Genomic DNA, 25656 nt, shown 5'->3' on the forward strand with positions numbered 1-25656 from the left:
CACCAGACCTTGTGCTGAGATAAAGCCACATCTGTAATTCAGAGCAGCCCAGAACATCCCACCTCCTGTGTCCTTGTCCAGAGAGAAAAAGGTGGGAGGGCAGTCACACTTCCCCAGCCTTCCTTATGCTCAGTCTAGAATCAATCCTGCCTGCAACCAATCAATGCAACACTTTTATAAAAGCTTCAAATAAAAATCAAATTTCTCACTTCCACTATGAAATAGCCAGACTTAAATAGGACTTCCTTTCAGAGGACTGCATAATTTTTTAACAGGCTTTTAAAGATGGAAGGAAATCATTTAACCTCCTTCCACCAGTGGTGTGAGAGGGCAGGGGGAGCTGCAGCAGGGGCTGCTGCCTGGCTCTGAAATCCACCTCATCCCAGTGACTGTGAAGGCAGCTGCAGACCTACACAGGCATAGAAACACTGAAGTGGTGTTAGAAAAAACAGTTTGATACCACCAGAACCTGAGACAGTGCCTGCTTATAAACAGATATAATGAAGAGACTGAAAAATCCAAGAACCTCTATTTTTCTATAGGTTCATCAGTTAAGTGCATCTGTCACAACCTTGTTATCTTGTTCACAGGATATTCAAAAGGCATGAGGATGTGGCTCTTCAGACAAGGTTTAGTGGAGAACACAGGTGGACTTGATTTTAGAAGATTTTTCCAATCTCAATTGGACTCTATGATTACCAAACTGTATATAAAGTACAGCAAGACTGACATCTGTAAAACACATCAAAATAGAAATATTTAGAGGACTTTAAAACATAATATTTTAAGTTATTTTCATTAAAATGCATGCAAACAAAAAGGATGGGATGAGGAAGGTATTCTTCTAATATTTTTATTTATCAGCAACCAGTTAGTTTTTAAGTGACTAGGAATTTTGCTCCTACTGGAGCCCAGCAAGCTTAGGTAGCAAGGCAAAAAGATCTCTTGTTTTTCAAATGTTTTCCAAATTAACAGCCAAGAACGGTTGTGCTTTTGAACACAAGTATTCATATGCACTATCTGCATGGTTTTTTTCCAAATTATCATTTCTGTCTGTGGGAATTCTTGCAATGTACAGCATGTGGTAATACTACAGCACACACATATAAATACTTGCTAGCAATAAAAAGACTCCCCACAATTTCTTCTTTTCTAAAACACCTGTAAGTCATTTTATCATATTACAAACCCCATCATTTATAGAAGCATTAATCCATGGGACGCCTCAAGAGACAACCACACTCCTATAAAGATACAACATTTTGGTAATTGGAATGTTGTTGTTATAAATAAGCTGAGAAACACGCATTCAAAGTAATTTTTTTGCTTTACTACTTGTACGTTGCTAAATAAAAAATTTGTTTGGAAGCAGCTGTCTGTTAGTGAAGTATATAAATTTTCATAAGTCTCTAAATGCTTATTGGCAGGTAAGTGCCCTTCAGGCTGCAGATCCCAGGATACTCCAAAATTCTGGCAAGGCATGGTGGTATTTCACCCACTGATGCAGCAGGGGTCAAAAAACAATCTTTCATTTGGGTATTTGTGGCATCCAGAGTCAGTATCTGTCCAACAGCTGGGAGCCATCACATCCTTCTTTCCACTTTAGTTTACTCTGGTGTCTTCCCACTGGTTTTCTTTTACATTTTTCTAACTATTGCTTATTCTGTTTGTCCCAAGCCTCATCATGCTTCCCACAGACCAATTCCAATTTCTGATTTAGCTCATCTCTGGTAAAATGTCTCCCTTCACTCAGCATACTATTTCATGAGTACCATAAATTCAGCTTTCTGAGGAACTCCATGCATTAAAAGGATGCAAATTCAAAAAATATCGGTAAAACTTCACTCAAAATTCTGTGTTGCAGGGCAAGTAAAGCAGAAGGTTTTACTCCTAATCCCTGAGGAGATGGCTCACCACTTACCTCATCTAACACTAGAAATGACTTGTGAAATCACTGGCCATTAACAGAATAAAGAACTAGGCAATAAGAACTAAGACCACGAAGTTACCGACCTCAGGAGAAATAATTTTCTGAAGAAAATAATGACTCACATTTCTGCCCTGAACCACTGCCTCTGCAAGACAGTGTAACTAGACACTCTCCCCTGACATCCGTGCAAATTGTACTGTGCCCTTCTTGTTAGGAAAAATACATTGGGGATGACAAGTCAAAACCAGGGAAAATCAGCAGTTTCAAATTGTATGTAAGGAGAGCTGATGCGGCTCCAGGGATCCCTTGAGTAGAAGATAAAGTCTACCTGTAACAAGAGAAGCGTGCATTTAACCCAAAACAATAACTAGGGAGGGTGGGAAAGTAAAAATAATGCAGAAGCCAAAGACTGGCACAGTAACAAGCTCGCTGCTGTCAGGGGACAAGCTCCTGGAAAAGCAGCACATGGTGGTTTCCAGTTGCAGGAGGATGCAAGCTTGGAAGATGGAAAATCTGAATAGTATTCGTAGAATAGTAACCATATATAAATTGGCAATATATCTTTTTGATTCATCCCTAGTATCATTCCTTAGAAATAAATCATATGATAACCTAATCTACAGAGCCTGGGCAATCACAAATACCAGGCAAATGCCTTCTGATCCTATCAGCCTTTCTGTGAAGAGATTCCTGCAAATGTCCAAACTAGGGCTCCCTGATGCACCTTAAGACTATGTCCTGCAAAGATATTTTCTTAATAATTCATAAAGAAAAGTCCTGAAAACATCTTTTCAAGCACTCTTTTCAATTTGCTTGGACAGCTACTTGCCTACATTTGTTTTCAGTTATGTATGTGTCCTGTGAGATTTAACTCAGATGTAATTCATAAATAAATCTGGGGTAAGATCTTTTAAAAATGTAAAGTACTGGAGTAATTGATGCTGCCTTAGAGTAGTTCTTTCCCCCATGTTAAAACATCTAAAGAATGAATGAGCATGCTCCACAATGAGACTGTGTGAATAGAACATCTGCACTCAGACGTATTTATATTCTGTCTGTGTGCACCTGACAGACAGGTATATTAGGTATACTACATATAAAATAAACAACACCCAGACTAGGGTGTGAAATCTAATCAGCATTTTATTCCAAAATTTATGCATGAGAAGGCATTTCATCAGCCTTAGCTGCAGTTCTCATGTTATTCTTGCATTTTGAACCATGCTTTTAATTTTACATTGATCTGACACCTATAGATATCCAGACCATACTCTTTCATACTGGCTTTTCACTACTCAAAACAGGACAATGCAGAGAGAACAGTGAAAGCTGTTGCTGTCAGCAGCTGAGGGCTCTGTACCCCACAGGGCACTTGGTGGTTGAACTCCTCTAAAGCCATGCATGAGGAGCACAGGCCCCCAAAAACACCACCCATGCACAGGCTGAACTCAAGAGGGGACAAGAAATGCTCAAGATGATCAGTTTATCATCCCTTGTATTTACAGGTGAAAGCTGTCATCCAAGTGTGATTTGGCATGTTATAATAAGCTCACACCCCCACACCTGTCAACAAATTAATGCTGGCCCTTGCTGGCAGTAAATGCTGGACAGAAATGCTGCAGTCAACTAAAGAAGATAAATGCTTATAAGGAAAATGCTGCCAGTATTGAGAAACAAACAGACAGAAAACCTGCATTCAGATTTCAATGCATGAATCACCTACAGAATTATAATAACAGGGCCAAACACGCTGCTAAAATGGCATCTTTTATTGCTGGAGAAGGATTAATAACAACATCTTTAATGTCAGCACTGCTCAAAGCATCACCACTACCAGCACAGGAAGAAGTGCACAGCTTCCATCCAGGAAGCCAAGTATCAGGTCCAATGACATCCTGATGATCGTTCTCTGCCAAAGGGCAAGATAAATACAGCACTAACCCACCTAAGTGGGGACACAAGTCATTTCTGGGGCTGCTAATCTCCTGTGTCTGTGAAACACTGTTGCTCAGTCTTCAATTACATGTTACTTACAGAGAGAGACCACAAATACAGACCACAATGTGGTCTGTAACCTGCTTTAGCCAAGAGAGAAAATGAATGCTTGATCCTTTATTGGATTTCTCTCCCTCAGTAAAGTCAATTGCTTTAAACCTGGCTGCCCTGTTTTGTCAATTCAGCAATCTCAAGGCTGTGTCCTGCTATGTTCATTTTACAGTGAAATAAAGAAAGGGCAGATACAAGCCTGAGGAAACTGAATCACCACATTCTGAGTTTGACTCTGATGTATACACAATGTAACTGCTGAACCAAATCAGAAATATTTGCTTGGAGGTCTTTCTGGGTTTACAGAGTAATTTTTGTGTTGAGTTAATGATGAACTCCACCTCTAGAAAAGCTGATATATTGAAATAAAAGGTCTTTGTGTTTGACTACAGCATGAAGCATTGCACCTGACCACCAGAAAGGGATCATTCACAAACACACACCTGTAAACAGACGTGTTGTGCTTTTAATTTAACACACAATTTTCTGAGACTTTTAAAGACTTGTATCGTATTTACTGTGCAAAAAACAGTTTTCAAAATTTAACCTTTACAGAGGATATTTCCAAGATCACTGTATCCTCTCTATTTCTCAACCATCACCCCTCCCAAAATCTCCCACTTTCCTATGATTTTCATATGCTTTTGGGCCAGCTCTATCTATCTAAAGCACACTAAATAACTCACAGTTTTCTACTTTCTTTTTTTCCATCTGTTGTCTCTATAAACCTCAAGGAGCTGAACACTTAAATTTCAAAGTAACTCTGTTGAAGGCAGTTATCTCATTAAAATTCTCAGCTGCTAAATTTTCTCCTGCTGAGACACCTGGGCCCAGAACTCCCACCCAAATCTGTGTGAAACACCTCTCAGCACCATGCTAGGCTGCTTCTCAGAGTCCTTCCTCTAGAATGCCCATAAATCCATTCTTGTGGAAATGTTCAAGAGAGTGGGAGGGGAAGGAGCATGGCTTGCAAGGTGCCCATTAAATTAATTTCCTCATTTGCTCATTGCTGCATCTTTTTTTTTTTTCCTTTTTTTTTTAAATTATATTCCTGTTTGCTCATTGCTGAATCTTACTTCCATTTTTTGTTTATATGTTTTTAACTTTTCATATAAGCAGGGACCTCATTTCCTTATTTGTACATTTAGCAGCCAGAAGAAGGCATTCCATACAGTGACAGCAGCTTTTTTCATTCCTCTAAAAGGATAAACTTGAAGAATTATCCATCTGCAGTGGGGTTATGCTTTTTTTTTTTTTCATTATGCTCTAACAGAAGCACGTTTCATTAATGCCCACCCACATTTTCATTTCATTAATTCTGATTCTCTAAATGAAAACAGGCTTGTCCACAGAGACCCTGTTTTTAAGGCAGTATCTCAAGTCTGTGACTATGAAAATGAAAATCTTAGACTTATGAATTCACCTGTGACGTGGAGCCTTAGGCAGCACACATGCACAGCCTTACACTGCACAAGTACACTTCTGAATCTTTTCGAGCAAAACAGCACTGCCCAGAAGCAACTTTACTAAACTCACACCAGCACTTTTCTTCCTGACACTTCTGAAACTTCAGGAACCTCACTAGACTGATTTAGCAGCATCTGAGGGGGAATTTCCTTCCCTGAATGCAGGCAGTACCACTTTAGGTCCTGTATGGTTCCCCCATCCCAACCCTGAAGGCAGGGCTGTGCTGCCAGTCCTGTGCTGGATCTGCTGGCCCAACAGGGACATCTCAGGGATCTGCTGTCTAACACAGCACCACAGCTGTGCTCCAGCACCAAAACCACTGCTTCAGAAATGGAACAATGCCATATCAGTTCAAAACAGAGGATTAAAGTTGGGGCCATCAAACAAATGCAACTCGCGCCCCCAAAATGCAATTTGAAGACCATATTTCCAAAATATAAGCACATAGGTGCTGCCTTGTTTATTCTGCAGGTGCCAGTATGGGAGGTGGCCAACACAGACACAGGACACTGCTGCTGGAGACTTCCCCAGCAAGCTGTCACACACCCTGCAATGAGCTGGAAAGCTGGGAAGGAAAATTGGGACTGACATTACTGCAGCAGTTGGACACAACAGTGAATAAGCCATGGAAGTTGGCAAGAACAAAAAGTGCCTTCATTCTGCCTGAGTCCTAGGGAAACTTAAAGATTTATTTTTACCTCAGTTTTAGTAGTTTGCTGTGGCCTCTTCAGGTTTGTTTTTTTTGCTGGATTCTTTGTAAAATTGTTATTATTTTTATTGCCATTTCTGTTGTGCAATCTGGATGAGGGATTTTAATGGCAAGGTGATTAATTTGTGGAAAAGCAGGGGCTGCAGACCTCATAAGCAAAGCAGCAGTATAAAATTCTGGCTGGAAAGAGATTTGAAGAAACTCCCTCCCCTCTTCCTCAGGGTTAGATTTACAGTGTGAATTTTACACTATATTTACAGTGATACTTTCATTAGATGTGTGCTTTACTGCTGAAATTACAAACCTGAGAAATGGAACATATTTGAGGCCAAGCTCAGCTTTCCTCACTCATTCTCCCTAGATTGGAAAATCTTGGCATTTTCAGCAGATGTATTAGAATCTTTCTAATGCAAATGTTATCACAGCTACTCCAAATATGCTGTGCAACTAAACAAGGGGTACTCATCTTTGAAACTGAATACCCTAACCTGAAGATTCAAAAATTTAAAACATATAGGACCAGCTGTATTTGAAAATTCAGGCAATTTTAACCTTAGAAATTCTTCTTTCAAAAGAACTCACTTCAGGTCTGGAGGCAAAATAACACATGACTAATTACATAACTGCAATGTACCTTGTGTCCTCAAATCCAGCAGCATGTGTATGAGTTTTATACTGCAAAAACATAATTACCAAACTTCATCAAAGCCAGAGGCTTTGCAATATTATAACCCAAATTGTCCTTCCTGCAGCTCTTCAGTTCAAAAGTATGCAAGCTCCTCTTTAGGAAATCTCACAGACATCTCAAGCTCTACTGAACCCTGCAGAAAATTGTGGTTAAAATGGAATGATGCAGCCACCACCTTCATTGTCATAGTGAGTCATGAAAAGCTGGGTTTGTGCCAACTACTTCACCAAGAATTAAGCTGAGAAAAGTTTTGGAATGATTTTATTTTTCTTCTAAGAAGCTTGCATGTATCAAAAGAAAGTTCAGGAAATTTTACTCCAGCTCAAACTATATCTATCATGGGAACCTTGGACTCTGTCAGATTTCTGGTAGAAGCATTTTGATTATAAACCTTTGTTTAGTGTGCTTATACATAATTCTGACTGTTCAAGAATTACACATCACAGTAACTAGCAGCTCTACCAACTATAAATAAATACTACACCAGAAATTTTGGCCCTTGCTCTATTTTCCTTGTAATATATAAAGAATGCAGTTTATGTGACACCATACTAGCCACTGCATAATTTATTTACCACCTAGTCCCACTTTGAATCATCACAAAGAGATCACAAATTATTAGCCATTAACTATTCAGTTTTAAATAGTTTTATGGTCTGAACACTTGCAACAGTGAGGATATCATGTTCTTATTAATATTCATGTGTGAATTTTGTCTGAATAACTAAAGACTCCAGGAAGCTGCACGGCATGAAAACATGAGGGTAGGTCTAGGAACTGGGTAGTGCCTTTTCTTTTTCACATTACCATTTAGTACCAGTCTTGTAGCTTGATGGATTAGCACTGAAAAGTCCACAATCCTCAACACAGGTACCTCTCCTTTAATCCTGCTGCTTTAAGTGCAAGGAAACTGCAGAATTTGCTATATAATTCCCCATGTGCATCCACACACACATGAAAAATTCTGAAAAAGGGTATGTAAGGTTTGTAACCCTCCCTTTCCAATCTCACGATGGACAGCATAAGCTTTAAAACTCAGAGACTTGGCTTACAAGTTTTGGGGTAAGTTTTACAGGTGCTGAAGCTTAGGTTTTTGGTAAGCCCCAAAACCAGGGTTAATTTTCTATTTCTGTTGCTATGTTAATGGCTTAATACCTGAAAAACTATTCTGCCTCATCTTTCTTACAAGCAAAGAGTATACTGTATTATACTCCTAGCAACATTCTGCCTGCTGTATAACTTATTAAAATAAACTCCATGGCATAGCAAGCTTTCCTTAATTAATCACTGAAGTTTGATTATTTTATGGTTTAATTGAGCTCTTTTGGCACATAAAAGTAACAGGCAACAAAAGGAGTTCTCTGCCTCTCAAATGGTCCAAAGTGTGGTGGGTAATAAATCTAGATATTGGTCTTTCAGTGTTGAGACATGCAAATAATCCAAAAATAGAAAGCAGTACCAAGAATGGGTATTCCACAAAGAACTTGGACTTTCTTGACTTATTTCAAGCCACTGGATTCTGCAGGGAACAGAACTTGCTACCTTATATAGTTGGCGACCCTCAGGAAAATTCCTTTCGAAGATATACTAATAAAAAAAACCCCAAATTTCTAAACAGCTGGTTGTATAACAGATACCTGTCCCTAGGGTAAGGAAAATTTATTATTTAATTGAAACAGCTGTCTGATTCTGATTTATCTGTGTAAGACTTCAGTGAGCTCTCCCAGGAAGGCTGCACAGGGTACACTGGACCCAGCCCCACACCTTCACAGGGCCTCCCAAGTGGCACAGAAGATTTGGCATGAGCCAGACCTACAACACTGTCTTCAACTTTCAGAGCTGAAATTCAGCATTGACTAACTCAGTTGATAGACCCCACTCGACTGCATTTCTTTGTGGATGAAAATGTCTACAAAAAGAAATGTGTCAGAAGACTTCAGAAACTGCCACAGAAGCTGGACCTGCTACCAAGACTGTCAAACAAACTAGTAATTTTGACTTTGTATTTTCAGTTGCTCCCTATTTCCAGAAGAACAGCAATGTTGAGAGTGTCCAATGACTGACTTCTAGACTTCTCCACTAATCCCAAGATAAACTTTTAGGACAGTGCCAGGAAGCTGTGGTGATAACTCTCCTGTCAATCTTATATATTCCATCAGAAGCGCATTCAAATTTAAATGAAAAGTTGTAATCACATACAGAGATATTGCTAATTATGTTTTAGGAGCATAATTTTATATCCATTCTTACATCTAAACATAAACAGTTTTCATAAGACCATTAAATTTTAGAACTACAACTGGAATCTGTGTCATCTTCAGAGGTGTTCTTTATTATTTGTGACTGAATCTCTTCTGCTAATCTATCACCAGTACAACACTGGAATTTTCATCACTGCTCTGAAGAAACAAGTAAATCATGCTCATCTTTCTCATTCTATTCTCTGTTCTCAAAACCTAAATTAAATGTGAAGACTGGAAACTGCACTCATGCATCCTTAAAATCCCAGCACAATCATAACTCAAATACCTTCTTGCAATTTTTCTATTAAATTCAAACTGGCAAACTTGTGCCTGATCAGAGCAATTTTCTGATACAGTACTCTGAGTCAGTCCCACTGGGACAGGGGTCCATGGGATCCTCCACCAGCAGCTGAGGATGCAGCCTGCAGACACAACAGCCAAAGGGTATTTAATCAAAGAGAAACACTTCTTGTTGCATGTGTGGGGTTCTTTGACATCTAAAAGGGTAATTTGTACCATTTCCAGCCCTCTGCTTGCGTGGCTTTGCTCACTGGGGCTTTCTGGAGCAGAGGGACTGTGAGGCTGCTGCAGCTGCTGGAAAAAGGCAAACTGGAGCTGCTCATCCATGTGGGCCAGGTCTCAGTGCTGAGCCCAGCTCAGACAGTTGGCTCTTTACCTTTCTCCAGCTGAGCAAGAGGAAAATGGGCTGAAAGGAAGGAAATGCCCAGTGGGCATCTGCCTCCAGCTTTCAGCACTGGCCACTGCCTCAGCAAACACTCGCCCCAAGGAAACTGGCAGTGATAAATATTTGAAGGGTGGTCACACTTTTGGGAAACAGCTGACCTGGTATTCCCGGGTCTATTGCTTGAGACAAAATGTAGGAAAAGAAACTGGAAGTTAGCCTGGACATTTAGGGTTTTTTTCTGAAGCCTGTACAAATACATGCCTTGCAAATACCATGTAAATGTACAAAGACTGTCTAGAAAACCACAGCTCAAAGGCTGACCCATTATGTCAGAGGAGAAGAGATCTATGTGCTCATTTGGTGTGCATCCTCATGAGGCATCAGCTTCTGAAAATAGGACATCCGCTGAGCAAGCTACCTTTGACATGGAAAAGGATCATGCATCTACTGATATATCATTTTATCACCCTATCAATATGGACCACATTGCTCATCTCTAAAGATGACTTGATGGTCAGCTGAATATGAATCTGGCTTCTGAAATAAAATTCCATACTTTATTTTTCCTTGCTAGGACCTAGTTGTCCATTTCATTCTATAGGGACAGGGAAAACCCTACAGAACTTTGAAGAATCAGTTAAAGACCTTGGTGAAAAGACTCCAGGCTAAGGTTACTTCTGCTCAGGGCAAAGAGTTGATCACAAAAATCACAAAGTGATTTTTTTCTTAATATGTATATTTATTTATTTATTTATTTATTTATTTTAGAGAAGTATCTAACAAATATAATTGAAAAAAACTTAACATCCAAGTACAAGGAAGTTAGGCTCAGGAGAAGTGCAGACAAAGTTCCCCACGTTATTAAAATGAGAATTTACACTTACGTGCCTAAGATAACTGAACTCAGATTAAATGAGCAGTAACAGTATATTCCTTCACAACCAGTTGCCAGTGCATCCACTGGCATCACAGGAGACAGTGAAAGGTTCATTTCTCCAGAAGAATTGCTAAGCCTTGGTTTTCTCACTGACTTGTCCATGACATGACTTGGAAAAGTTTCTCGAGGAGAAAGTGACTCAAAAGGGAGGGGAACTGCTTTTTTTTCAGCCTTACCAGGATTATGACAGCAGATATCAACACAAATGTTCTCAGCTGCTCACACAAAGATCAGGGCCACTGGCATTTCCTGTCAGGTTGCTGTTGGATCACAGTGGTAATCTGCTGGACAGACTATCAGACAAACTGCTCAGTTTGGCCACAGGATAAAATGGCTTGAGAAAATGAATCTCTAGAGCTAACAGATGGTTCAAACCCACATCCCTGCAGCAGTGCACCTCAATTCTCTCGCTTGCCCACAAATTAGCTCTCTCCTCCTCGGCCTTGCTCCCAGGCTAACCAGCACTCGTGTGTCCCCAACTGCGTGTGGAGAGATCTGCCATTGGAAAAAAACCCTTGAGAAGATCCTCCAAGGCCCCAGGAACTGCTGCTGCATTCTGGCTTTGGCTGGTGCTGTTTCAAGACAGGAGACAAACTTTTCCTCTCTTTCTGGAGAGTTAGAATTCTCATTCCTTCTGCTGTGCAGGGAGCACAGGGTGCTGAGGAATTCCAGCAGCTCCCTCTCCCACTGTCTCAAGCAGAAGCTGGTGAGCAGCCACAAGGGGAAGCCCTGAGGAACAGATCAGATGATTTTCAGTAGCTCTTGTTCTCATAATTAGCTCTTTTACCTCAGATTTTACACTGACCAACACCAATTTTTAAATGGAATATTTTTTTTGTGAGTGATATACAAAATCTACTGTGCATTGCATGAATGCCCTTGAGCACTGAGCAAGGCTCTTTGCTCTCTCTCTATCCCAAGCCTGATGCAGGAAAGTGGCAGGGGAGAACCACAGGATTTACTAGATTTCATTCAATTGTGCTTCAAACTGCTTAGGCACCTTCTTTCCAGCTCATTCCTCTCTGAAGGAAGCAGTCTTGGAAAAAGCCCTAGAGAGTGAAAATTAAGTATAAAATTAAGTTTGGACTGCAGAATGCATGTTCTTCTACTTAGTAACAGGATGTTTGTATTCTAAACAGATTATTTTTACAGTGAATTAAGGAAGGTTAAAGAAATATTTGTATACTTTTGATTTTAACAAGAGGAAGAAGAAATGAGATTGGGTTATAATAGAAGAATTACAGTACAGCTGTTACTCCCTAATTAATTCTGTCTGTGAGTAAATCAAAGCTCTAATTATAGACACGAAATATGCTCAATATTGTGGAATATTTATGCAAAACATTATTCCTGGCACTTATCAGCTAAAATATAATGTCTCAGCAGAGCCGAAGCAGCAATTTTTAAGTGTCATCAATTTTTTTTGCCACTTCTTTATAGCTCAGTACATGGAAAGTACCTTATGAGAGTACAGTTCCATTTTTAAGTACTTTGTAAATCCCAGCTGACAAGTGCTTCAATTCTTCCTCTAAGAAACACCTGTCTTTATCTGACAGAAAAAAAATAAAAAAAAAAGTCTAAAAATCCTTAAAATGGCATTTCTCTTACTATTATGAAATAATGCCCTTTAGCTCCACAGCACACTTTGCAAAGTTATATTTGACCTTCATCTCCACGTGCTGTCCCATGCACTGGCACAGCATAACCCACTATTCATATTTCTACTGTATCATTAATTAATAGCTCCCTCCAGGTTCTAATCCTGAAAGTTACTCCAAATGGGAAGATTTGATTCTACCCTGCTCAAGTGAGTGAGTTGAAGCTACTCAGCTTTCTGCACAAAGACAGACCCTGCTCACCAGCCATTCCTCCAGAGATGGCAAAGAGGAAAGGCGCTGGGATACAGACATCCCATTAGGGAATGCACTGCTCAGAGGGCATTAACCAAAGAGTAATTACACCTTACTGTCAATAAAATATAATTGTTATATGAAAGTGGTGCCATTCAACTCAAAAGCTTTTGGGTGATGACTGGGTGGTTCTTTCCATGACAGATAACAGAGACATTCTAGTAGAATCAGACTGAGCCTCTAAATTGTTTGCATTTTGGAGATTTTTCCTTTATCCCTTGAAAATGCAAGAGAAAATTGAAATACGGACCCTTAAGTGTCAGTGGACCTACTTAATAACCTGTGCAGGCTACTACAGTTCCTTTGTTTCTTTCGTTTATTTATTTTAAAACTGATCTATGACAGTTTATAAATAGAAAAGAAAGCTCGGTAAACTTCACAGTCACCAGTCCTTATCCAGCCTAATTTTATTCCATGGAAATTCAGAGCCTGCAAAGACTACACAGGCTACTGAGTGACATTCACTCCAATACAAAAGTTGTGACAAGCATCTGATCAAACGTCATAAAAACCTTGAAAAGAAGCACAGTGCTCAAAGAAAAAAGGTGTTAGCAAGATGGCACAAAACCATTTTTTTAAAAGGTTAATTAATATTTTCACCAGCTCTGCATCATTCACAAAAGGTAATTAATATTTTCAGTAGATCTGCATTTTCCTCTAAAAGGGTGGACACAACAAGTCTCTGCTAACCTTTAAGGTAATTCAAAGAAGATACATCACAGAGCACAACGATTTTGTGAAGCACAATAACTTCTATTGCCCGAAGAGTATTTTAGGTTTCTGAATCTGGCTTCAACTTTAAACTCCACAGTTTCAAAGGAAGTGTGATAATGATCACTTCACTTCTGTCCTTTGAAGTTTCTTCACCTCCTCTTGCTTTATACTCAGATCTCCCATTTATTTTGCACAAACACCTAGAAAACACAGCTTATTAGTCTTTCTGGTATTATTAGGGCTGACAAAATAACTCTCACAAACGAGTTCAAAGTAGTGGTGAATGTTGCAAAAATTACCATTTCTGGAACACTGTGAGAAGGGAAAACCACCATAGAAATTATGTGTGTTCATCAACTGGAACATGTGAAAAGAAAAAAAAAATCACTGACAGCATGGAACTGCATTTATCTCATTTACCTGTTTCAGCCACAGGTACAGGGCAAGCCTCTGGCAGGCTGGCAAATGAAAGTACAACCCCTGTGCTAGAAACTCAGTAATTATAACTTCAGGGATCAGTGCAGGAATCAGAACAAGAGAAATCTAAATTTTGCTAGCTTGAAATATAACCCTGAATGATCTTTGTCAGCCTTAAAAACCAGACAAATGTCTGGTTTCTGCTCCCAGTCCTGTGTATGGAGGGGGGAGGAATAAATGGAACATATCTACACATGCACACACCCAAACCCACAGAAGTCACTGTCCCTGACAGACAACTTCAGCCTCACATGTGCAACCCCTTACACACTTTGGAACTAGAAATGTAGCAAAATAACTGCATTAGAATGCTGAGAAAATTAGCTTTGTACCCTGTCAGCATTGTCAGATCCCAGAGGCAGGAGATGTTCTGGAGATAGGGGGAGAGTAAAATAAAGCAGTCCCAGCTGCCTCACCCTCTGCAATGGGGTCACACAGCAAAACAAATTAAAATACTAATGTTTCTGTTTTGCTCTGCCATCCTCCTGCACAGCGAAGAAAACAAGAATTGTGTGTCATTAAACCTTACAGCAGCTTCACCAGTGAAAAAGCTGGTGGGCATCTAGGGTACGAAGCTTAATGCAGACAATGTACAACTGCAGATCAAAACCCCCTTTTCAGGCCACTCATCTCCTTTCACAACAAGGCAAAGAATCCAGGTCAGAAAGGAGAGTGAACAGAATCCTTTTAGGAATATTTCAAGAAAATTGGGCTACCTAGCTGGGGTATGTAAATTTGAATTCCTCCTGATGACTTCAGGGTGTTACTTTAAGCCCAGTGAGAGAAACAAGTACAAAGTGACAGTGAATCAACTCTATAGCGTGCATTTATTTATTTATGCAGCCCATATATTTAGCTCTCCTAAGACAGTTAAATCAAGAATGCTAATGAACACAGGGAATATCCTGAGTCAGTCTTCTGAACATATTTTCAGAGTTCTATTTTCTTCTAGTATAAAAATTCCTGCTTATAGGAATGCTATTAATTATGACAAAAACAAGGAAAATATTTTTTCACCTTTAAATGTGTAAACAATCTCAATAACATAACAAGTGGTTATAAGTAATATCTATCTTCTGGTAGAATTGTTCTAGTGACATGTACTAAAATGTTATGTTAACATAAATTTGCAATTTAAACAATTTATTCTTTAATAGTGTGAGGCTGGAGTGTTTTGACTTTTTAGAAAAGTAGAATCCAGATACTTTTCCTTTTTCATAACTACTAGCTGAAAAAGCTGCTGTTTCCAAAGTGAGCAATGAGGAGATGGGTCTGGCAAATAGGGATGGAAACAAAAATATAAAGGCAAGTATTTGGGAACTGATATGGGAGGTTTAATCAAAAGGCTGCTGTGTCAAACATAGTTAGAAAATAATAGAGTTGGCACCTGAACAACTTCTGGAACTTCATTTGCAGCTTCCCTGTGCCTGTAAACAGCACAGCACTGGGGTGAAACTCCAGGGGTCCTTCTTTCATGAGCTCATTTTCTATTCTTATAACAATGCACCTTAATTCCATTTTGATGAGTACTCCTGCCAGCAACACATTCTCATTTTCCTAAACCCCTATCTGGGGACTTCTCAGAGCTGGCAGTGCTGTTTTAGGGCCAATTTCTTGCTACCTATTCCCATCCAGAAAACCTTGCCAAGATACACAGTTCCTACTATAGTACTGTCCTGACTGAGTCTAAATTAATTCTTTCTGTTTGAGTTTTGCTGCTACAGCTTCATATTTTAGTAACTATCTCCCCAAGGAACTTTATTATATCATCCATTCTATTAAAGGGACAAAATTAGCTTTACTTACTGGTAAATGCTTATTAAAGCTTCTAAGCCTGAAAAGTTAGAAAGGTTATGGATTTTTAGATCATGAACTTCTATGCTTATGTGCTATATTAGCTCCAAAAGTTACAGTGCTTTTAAGACTAAAAAAAGGAAAAATTAAAATTTTATAAATGTAGATGGAACACTGCTCAGAGGATGCTTTGTGGCAGCATTTTTAATATACTCTGAGTCCTTTGTCCTTCTGTAGCACATAATTCTGCTCTTCACACCTCTCTTCTCCACATTCTAACTTCCTGCTACTCTTCTCATGCTCCACTTAATATTCTGATACTTCTTTGTCCTCAGAGTTGTCTCCCCAATCACTGTTTAATCTCTGGTTTTATTTCTATGCCTCTCTGCTAAGAATTACATTTCTGTTCTTCCTTGCAATGCCTCCTGCCTGCTTCCAATTTAACTAATATTCATTTCTGCAACAACACTATGCCAGCAATCCAGAGGGTGTGATTACATTATCCAATGACTATTATAACATTTCCCCAGCTTTTGCCCTCAGGGACAATCAAGCCTTGGTCAGACCCACGTTTGTAACTTCCAAGCCTGTGAAAGATCTAAGAAAAAAACCAACATAATAAATCCTTAATAAAAAATCATAAAAAAGGTCCATCCTCCAACTGCTCCCATCCTCAAATACATCCAGATATTGCTATTCTGAATTTCCCTAAACACAGCCAAAGACAGGTGAGACATGTCAGCTGAAAAGAATCCTCTCATCACTTCCCTGAGGGGTCAAAAGCAAGAAGTCAATCAGAATTTACTCCTAAGATCGGTGTCCATGTGGCAAACAGAAAGATGCCAGCAATGTAGGTATAACCAGCACAAATCAGTGTATGCACTAAGGACAATAAAAAAATGGTGTAAGGACTTCTGGTGAGGCAGCACAAAGAGCCCAGAGCTGCTCTATTGCCCCATGTGCCTTCCATGCAGACCCATCTGTACCGACTGCGATACGGGCAGGAGCGTGGTCACAGGGAAAAGCAGAGTAGGTGCAATGCCTTCAGCCAGAGATAACAGGAGCCAGCCATGCAACACCCTCTAGAAAGAAGCAGGAGCAAACAGAGGCGTGATGCATTCTCATCCTTTCTCACATTTGATGTGACAGTGCCAGTTTCTCTCACAGAGCAGTTCCCCAGCACAGTGACTGCAGAAACACGGGGGTAACACAGGCAATGCCCAACATCTGAAAGGAAAAACCCAGCCTTTGCATCAGCATCCAACTAACTCTACCCTGTGAAGTGCAATTCAGACAAGACTCAGGGCACTAGGTTTATTTCCAATGTAAACAAAAATGTATTTCCTAACACACTGTTTTATCAACAACAGCTTCCATATCAGTGGCTGCTGAAATTGCCCTGATAAGGTCTGAGCAGCTGCTGGTGTGAAGGCAGTGAGTGCTCCTGATGGGGCATTCCCAACCATCTTGCCCTTCCTGTGCATTCTACTCTTCACATTTGCTACTGACCTCCAAGGGTTTTACCTGTAGCAGTATGACTTTACAGAGTTCCCACTGAGAATATTACTCATGAGGCCTTTTAAAAAAATTAAAAATTTGGCATATGAATATATAATAGCAAAAGAACAATATTTTCCTTGATAGTTTCAGAACACTGATATTGAAGAGTAAGTTTCATTTTCCAGAGTTTAGCTGCATAAAATACCATAAAACTGTCCAGAATTTCCCCCTATAATCCTTTGACCTAAATTTTACTGGGGTTTTAAATCTTTATTAATCTCTGATATTCAATACATTTCATATTCTGATGCTAATTTTTTTCTATTATTTTACAGGCAACATCTGTGTTCAGTAAATTGGAATCTCTAAACACTGTTACTTTGTATTAATAAGCAAACATTTCTTGGTCCTGATGTTTAATTCATTGGTTTTTATTAGTATATTTCCAGGAAAAGATTTAATTTGTACGTATTAAGCACACCAGCCACCCGGCCTCACACTCAGGATGTGTTTCATTAAGCATAATCCCCAGTAATGAATCTTTTTAAATCTCTCATACAAAACACACCCCCCCCCCCCCCCCGTTTTCATTCCACCCCAGATACTTCTAGAGAAAGTTAATCAAATTTATTAAGAAGGAAGCCAAAAAAATCCCATTGTGGTATGAGTTATCAAGCGTTGCTGTATATTGATTTCTACTTGTCTCATGCGTTGCCATTATTCCTCCAAAAAGATTTTGGGAATAAAGGAGACTAAAGGAATGTTCTCTTCCTCAGCTTCAATAGCTGTCAATTGCTGCAGCATTTGCTAACAGACCTGAGGCTGTGGTGTGAAGTCCCCTTCCTCAAGGGACCAACTCTATCTCCAGACTATTAATTATCTCTTTATATCTGCAGCTGCAAAGGAGGTACAATCATGAGATAATAACAAAATGATCTTTTAGGGGAACTCTAATTTCTTACTAAGGCACACATATTAGAATAAAGGAAATTAATCATCTATTTATTTACAGCACATGTTTAGCATTTCCATGAGTTTGTGTATCAAGTCTTGATTGCAGGATTATCAGAGTCTGTTTATAGTTAATCTGTTTTTAATGAACGTGTGCTTGCCAGCCTGGTGTCTCCATTTCTAACTATTTTACTTCATTTGCAATATTTTAACCTTATTCTGTGCCAAACTGGAGAAAAAAAGCTCATAAAGCCAAAGAAAAGTAGTAAAAGTATTTTGCAAGTCCTAATATAAACCTTTAATTAAGGAAAGCATTTAAGCATGTGCCTGATTTTATGCCAAGGTTTAAGCACATGTGAAATTAGTCTTAAACATTATGTTGAATTGGACTCCATGTATCATTAACAGTTTGAATTGAATTGCAACAAAACAGTCATCTATGTTCCAGAGCTTTTGTCTTCAGGAAGCCATCAGTTCCAAAGCCAGGGACACTCTCCAGCTACAGCAGTCTGAGGAGTCAAAGCAAAGCAGCAGGGTAATGAAAGGGCTGCTCGTGCCCACTCATGGGATACCTGGGGCAGAATTCTCTGCAAGGAAAGGCTGTTAGAGTAAGAATTTCAGAATTCCTGAAGGCCACAGTAAGCTAAATTCTGAATAGAGTCTGAAAAGCCTTTGGTGCTACTTCAACAGTGCAGTAAAACAAAAAGAGGAGATGATACTGAATTGTCTTTTGCTCATCTGTCATTCTTAAACCAAACCTGTGCCAGCCATACTCTCAGAAATGCTTAACTCTCCCTGTGACTATTGAGACCAGGGCAATCAAATCAGTCATTGTCAAAAGTTTAGCAATATTTCAAGATACAAATTCATGTGATTGGATTAAAATATTCAACAGATTTTTGCCTTCATGCAAATTAGCAAGTACACTTATTAATTCACAGAGGAAGCACTTACATTTAAGTGGTATATGACTGTGCCAAAATGTGGCAGATCTGATGACCTGACCTATGATTAAAATGATGAGCTACATTCATTTATACTCATTTTTTAAATGATAAATCTTTTTATCACTTTGTTACAAGGACAAGAGGTTAGCTCATGTAATCAGAGGCAGAACAGTATTATGTCATCCAGAGAATGAAGCAAAGACACAAGGTAAAGGAACCTAAAATATATAAACATCAAGTTAGACAAGTAAACTACTTCTAGTGAACTGTGTCTGGCAATTCATCCATGTGCATATTTCCTACTGTAGAGCAATTAAGCCTCACCAGCTTCCTTGATCCCCCCAGCAAAAAGTACAATAAACATCTTATTAAAATGACTATACAGTTCTGTCTATTAAACGTGGCAGAACATGATCATATTTGCCCAGATGCAATTCTTCAGCACAGTGCTCCAACTAAGAGCCTGAGGATGAGTATCTGTGTAAATCACCTGTTTCACACACTGCTTTAGCTGCACTGCAAGAGCTGCTGTAGAACAAAGTGCAAGCCAAGAGGAGCTGACAAAGCCTGGTTTAAATGGGAATGCTTTAAGAGGCATCACCAGCAGGGCTGCTGTACAGCCCTTGTGCAGCACCACCCAGAGGAGAGGACCTTCTCAAAATAGCATTTCATGGTATGAGTCATTCACCTCGCTTCAGTGTTAATGACTGCTACCTTTGGGGAAACACAGAGTCAGCTTTGGATGGTTTGGGGGTTTTTGCATGAAATAAAAGTGAATGTAACGTATGAAAAACCTGCTGTTTGTCTTAGTCTCTCCCAGGCCACAGCTTTTGCAAACTCAGTCCCTGACCTGTCTCAGTAGGACAGATACCTCAACTGGACAGGGAGTCCTGCAGCAAGGGCAGGGGGGACAACATCCCCCAAAAGCTGCGTGGAAGGGATGAACAGGGAATGGAGCCAGTGACACTTGAGGACAGAGAAGCCTTCCTGAGCACAGCTGCCTGTTTTGTAAGGCATAACATCAGCAACTGCAAATCACCCGAGCAGCAGAAGCCAAAGCCTCAGGTTTGGGAGCATGAGGGAAGTGCCAAGAGGACAAAACCAGCCGAGGGACAACCAGCCTATGAGAGGGCTAGAGTAAAGCAGTGTAGGGAAGGAGCATAATCTGTCAATAAATTATTTTTCATGTGGAAAAATTCCTTTTGGGTTAAGACCAAATGACAAAAATACACTCAGAAGTATTTTCAATAATAATTTCTTCTTAAGTTCTACATACTTGAAATCGACTTGTATTTAAAACACTTTTTAAAAATAAATCAGTTTAAAAAATAAACATTCCCTTTCTTAATAAGAGACTGAAATGCAAAGGATTAGGACCCTGTAATGTGAAGTGTGGGCTTTGTTCTGGCACAGGAGTGAGCCAACAGTGAGACAGCCAAAGCCCTGCACAGCTAGCAGGGTGCAGCAGAGCTGGGGGAGCTGTGGTCAGGAAACACAATCTGGGCCCTTGGGGAGGGAACTGCAGCACTCTGCAGTGCCAGGAGCAGGACTGGCACTGTAAGCACCTGTGCTCTCCTTTGCCAGCACCTCTCAATTCGAGCCTGAAGTGGAGTATCCAGAATGGGAAATATGCAACTGCCTTATCCTTTTCTCCCCTGTAGAAAAAAATCACCAATAAATGGTATCTATCCATTAATTTTCAATTTTTTTGTTCGGTATTTGATTACTTCCACTGTCTTGACATCAGGCACACTTTTCAGACTGGTTCTCAGGACAACCAATGAAACTGGGAATTTTTGATGTATAGCAAATGCAAAAATAAAAATGACCCCAGATAAAATCCAACTAAGGTAAGCAAATTAACCAGTCTTTAACTTTCAGTGGACACTATTCTCCTTAGTGATAAGAAAGGTTCTTACTTAATGAGCAACATACATCTCTTTCAGCAGGGAAAGAAGAATATTGCTTGCAGTTGCATTAATGAGTAAATAGAATGCTTTTGCAATCCAATTGCCTTTTAATTGACCTTACAAATAGTATATCCTCAGATTAGAATGCCAAATTCTTTCATTTATTTACCCTTTTAGTCAAATGTATTAATATTTACCATGAAACTGAAACTTCACAAGAGAAATAAATTCTGTTAAGACCTTCATTTAACAAAACAGTAATTATTGCATTTAATCACTCACAGTTGAGAAGAAAAGCATCTAAGCTAAAGTTATTTCAGTTTTGTAGCCACTTACTGCTGATGTTTAAGAAACTATCAAGCCATGGGTTTATTCCACCTTTTTAAGTTACTTCCCAGAAAAGACCCAGCTGTGCCCTACAGATGGAAGAACCTTCATGTGAATATCATCCCTTCAGGACATCAGTACAGAAATTTCTAGCACCTTCATTTCTAAAATATTTCAGGATACCACAATAAATATGGATTCAAGACCAACATAATGACTTAAAACTACTTACAGATTACAGTTTTATTTCATATTCATTTCCATACAAATTCCATTTGTTTTAATGTTCCTAAATTTTTCATACATTTTGCAATCTGCTGCATTATTTTTACCATTAAATTTGCATTCTGTTTGCCACTGCATACACTGGACCTGGATAATTATTAATGAAGTTTGAAGCTATAAATGATAATCAGGGGCCTTGGTAGGTGAAAATAGGCTGCCTACCTGACAGCTGCTAACAGCCAACCTGGAGCTTAGGGGATCAACAGGGCTGCATTAGTGTGAGAGCAGAAAGCAGACTGACCAACTGCTGGAGTTAGAAAGAAATTACAGTCATAGCCAAGTGATTTGGTGATGCTTTGGTGAGCCCCTGTGCTCCCTGCAAACACCCAGCCCAGCTGGAGGTCTGGTGTGCCCCAGTGCTGTCCCCAACCCCTGCAGGCACAGCAGCAGGGCCACAGCAGTGTCAGCACAGCCCTGCTGCAGCCACAGCCTGGGGCAGGAGCCTGGCTCTGGTTCCTCTGACACAGCTGAGGCTTTACTGGTGTCAGTTCTGAGTTACCACCAGCTCCTGTGAGATGGGTTTTAAAGCTCGAGGACGAATTAGTAGATAGATTTTCAGTCAAGTTAGTTTTGAAGGCAAGTATAACTGCAATAAAATCCAGTTCATTTATGGGATCATGACAAGATTCTCATTCCAATCTAACCAACCATCCAGTATATAAACCTTTCCAAGCCTGGCATTGGCATAGACAGACAGTTCATTAACAGGAGCTACTGGAGCAGATCTACACCAGTCACATTGGTAAGCCACCCCTCATTAGTTTCATAATTACACTGTATATGTCCCACACATCACATATCATGTTTTTGAGCTATTAAAATATAGCTTTCATTTTCTGAAAGGCTAACCACATTAAATCACAGAATCCAGGAGCAGCATTCTCTTACACAAATCATAACTCAGGGCAGACATTTAAACTGACTTTTATTCTGAATGACACAATCTAGGAAAGTGCAGTACTGCTGATCTTCAGAAGCTACTTGTTTTTAAGAGATCAGACTTTAATTATGAAGAAAATGACAGTCATGATGAATAGACTGGTAAATGAAATAACTCTTTTGGTTTGCATGTTGTATTCTTGGCTCTGTTCTTCTCACTATCCCTTGAGAAAAGCTGGAATTGTATTTAAATCAAAATCACTTAGACTTTGTATGACCAATGGACACACTGAGAGTGATTCATAGACAAAAGGTATTTATGATGCAAGTTTGTCAGGACCCTGTATATCCTTAATTCCTTTAATGAGAAGCCACAGAATTTTGAACTTAAGAACTTGATATGCGCACACTATTTTTTTCCAGAGAAAAACAAAGCAAACATGCAGAGAGAAAATGTGGGCAGCTCTTCTAATGCAGATCCTCCACAGATCCAACAGACACCTAGAACAAGACAGGCCCAGAGACAGCATTCAGAATTCAGTGTCTAGCATACATCCACAAAAACCCATAGAAATGTATTTCTCCCAATACCCATTCTGTCTGACAGCTTCTTTTTCCCAGTAACTCAGAAACATTTAAGTTTTGGAAATACTTCATCCTTTCCATCATATTACCCATGGATATTGTAGGTACAATTTTTTTACGTACTATGCTCTGTAGTCCTTACTAAAACCATGCAAACACCCCCAGCAGCCATGCAAGAAGGGTGCCACCTTCTTCAAGTGTTGGTAATCAGATATGCAGTGTCTGCAACCAGACATACACAGCAAGGAATGGCACTGAGACTGTCACTGCATCCCCCCAACACAGTCCAGCAGAGGAACTAAGCAAGGAAAAATGGTTTGATGTAGTTGCTTCCGAGTATACCTGAGGCTACTAAATGCACTGTGAATAATTACTGTAAATGGTCGATGTTTTCATGGCTTTTCTGGCAGGTTATTCTATCTGAAAAAAGAATCATCCCAAATATTTAGCTAAGCCATGAAACATATGCACTCAGTTTCTACTGTAGACTGCAATTGAAACTGTACAAATAGGAATGCCTGTATTTAGAAGGTTTGGGATTTAAAAAAACATATTTTCTTATCATCAGACACACATTTAAATTGGAAATCTTCTCAGCATCATACAAATCTCATACACAACAGCATTGCCTGTGTGTCCTCCTCTGCTCCTGCACATGCTGCTGCAGCCATTCCCAGCAGGACCCAGTGGGACTGGGACTGTGGGGCCATTGTCCCTGCTCCCTCAGACCTGTTCCCAAAGCAGAGCCGTGCACCACTGTGGAGCAGTGCTTATGGGAATGACACAACAGAGTTATATGACAGTGACTTGAGAGCAGATGGTACTGCATCCCAGGTTTACAGTCTCATGGGCCTGAATGACACAAAACCATTATACATGAATACAGCCACTACTCTGGCTTTTAAGAGCACTTCAACATTCTCTAGAAATCCAAAGATGAGAATCTTCATTGCAAATGCTAGACATATTTCTTCTTTCAAAATAAAAGGAACACCTTTATCACCTTTTCCATTTACCTTTCCTGAACTACAGGTGTATGCAGTTTTATTTGAAACTAAAAACTATTTGCATTAAAAATAGTTTATAAGTAAATATTTCCAGTAGGCTTTGTTTCCTTGACTTCCCATCTTGGTTAATCCAAACTCACACTCCCTAGACTCCCTCATAATTTTTTTTAAAATCAAGTCCTTCTAATTTACTTTAAAAATGCTACATTTATCATGTTCCTCCTACCTTTTTTTCTTCCTCTAAAATTATGCTCTGATAATACTTTGGGACTACCCTGCAATATGAAAGACTTCCTTTTCAGAAGAATAATGAAAAGGAATTATTGAATCCCTTACTACTCCACAACTGTAAAATGTCATCAGCAACTCCTATAAGATCACCAGCTGTTGAAAATTACTTGACTTTCTACACTGACCTTTAACATTTGCAGTTTGCAAGAGGAACTCTGTACTTTTACATCTGCTTAAAACATATCACAATTAAAATGAGACTAAGGCTAAAAATTACCTTGAAGAAACCTACACCTACAGGTGTGTGTGCACCTGTCGAGGTGCCAATAAGCTCTTGTCTGTTCATAGCACTCATTCAAGCCTGCCAGTGAACACCTCGCTATCTCTTCTTAAATTTTAATTAAATGCTAAGCCCAGGAGAAGCTCTATTGCACTTAAACCGTGCAATGTGAATGTGACATTTGGTGTAAACTTGTTTTCTAACGAGGGATGTCATCAGGACTGTGGAGGGGTTGGTGGTACCTGCTTATAAACTAGGTATGAAGGACAAGAGGATGCACAAAGGATGCAAATGAAAAGTGACAGAGGAGAAATGGGCTCTGTGCACAGGCTGTTGGGCTCCACGACTGCCACAGCTGTGCCTGGACCCAAAGATCTGCTTCAGCTCAAAGCTGCAGACAATTAGGACCTTGTCTTCACCCATTCGTTTGTTTGCTTGCTGAAACTAAGTGAAAAATGGACAAATTTTAATGAATTTCCCATAAGAAGAAAACAGATTTTGATGCCCAGAGAGGTATCATAAAAGCAAACAAGAAAAAGATGCCAGCATTGTGGGGATGCTTGATCCATAAACTGAAAGTTGTTCTAACAGCTCACATATAAGATGTACAAAAAAAAAAAAAAAAAAAAAAAAAAAACACAAAAACCCCAAACCCTTCTACAGGGGGTTTGAAAAAAATATTTTCTTCAAATCTTCTGTCTCTATGTAAAAAAATAAATTACAACATAGTGTATATAAGTTACTACTTATCACATTATACATAAGGATAAAGAAAGAACACATTGAGCTCATTTTTGTTGCAGCTTCTTATTTTTAAATAATCAAGGTATTTGCTGTATGTATTGCCTACTCCTGAAACATGCTGAGCATAAAATTTCTTCTTGCTTGTAATGGTGCAAGGAACTCCTCACAGAGTGAGTGATATCTTCCACTCAGAAGAGAGGTGTCACAGAATAGAGGAGAACTTGCCAATCACTGTTAATGTCTTGTGATGTCAGATTTGAGAATAGCAAATGTGGATCCACAAAGTGAAGATTATTTTGTAATGGGATACTTTGTAACAAAATATATGAGATCTGAGAAAGGCAATGCTGCAGCCCAAAGCTGCCAGAAGAAAATGCTGGTCTCAAAAGAATACAATACAAGGAATAAAT

Source organism: Motacilla alba, chromosome 13 (genome assembly GCF_015832195.1).
Source record: "Motacilla alba alba isolate MOTALB_02 chromosome 13, Motacilla_alba_V1.0_pri, whole genome shotgun sequence".
In the NCBI taxonomy this organism is placed as follows: domain Eukaryota; kingdom Metazoa; phylum Chordata; class Aves; order Passeriformes; family Motacillidae; genus Motacilla; species Motacilla alba.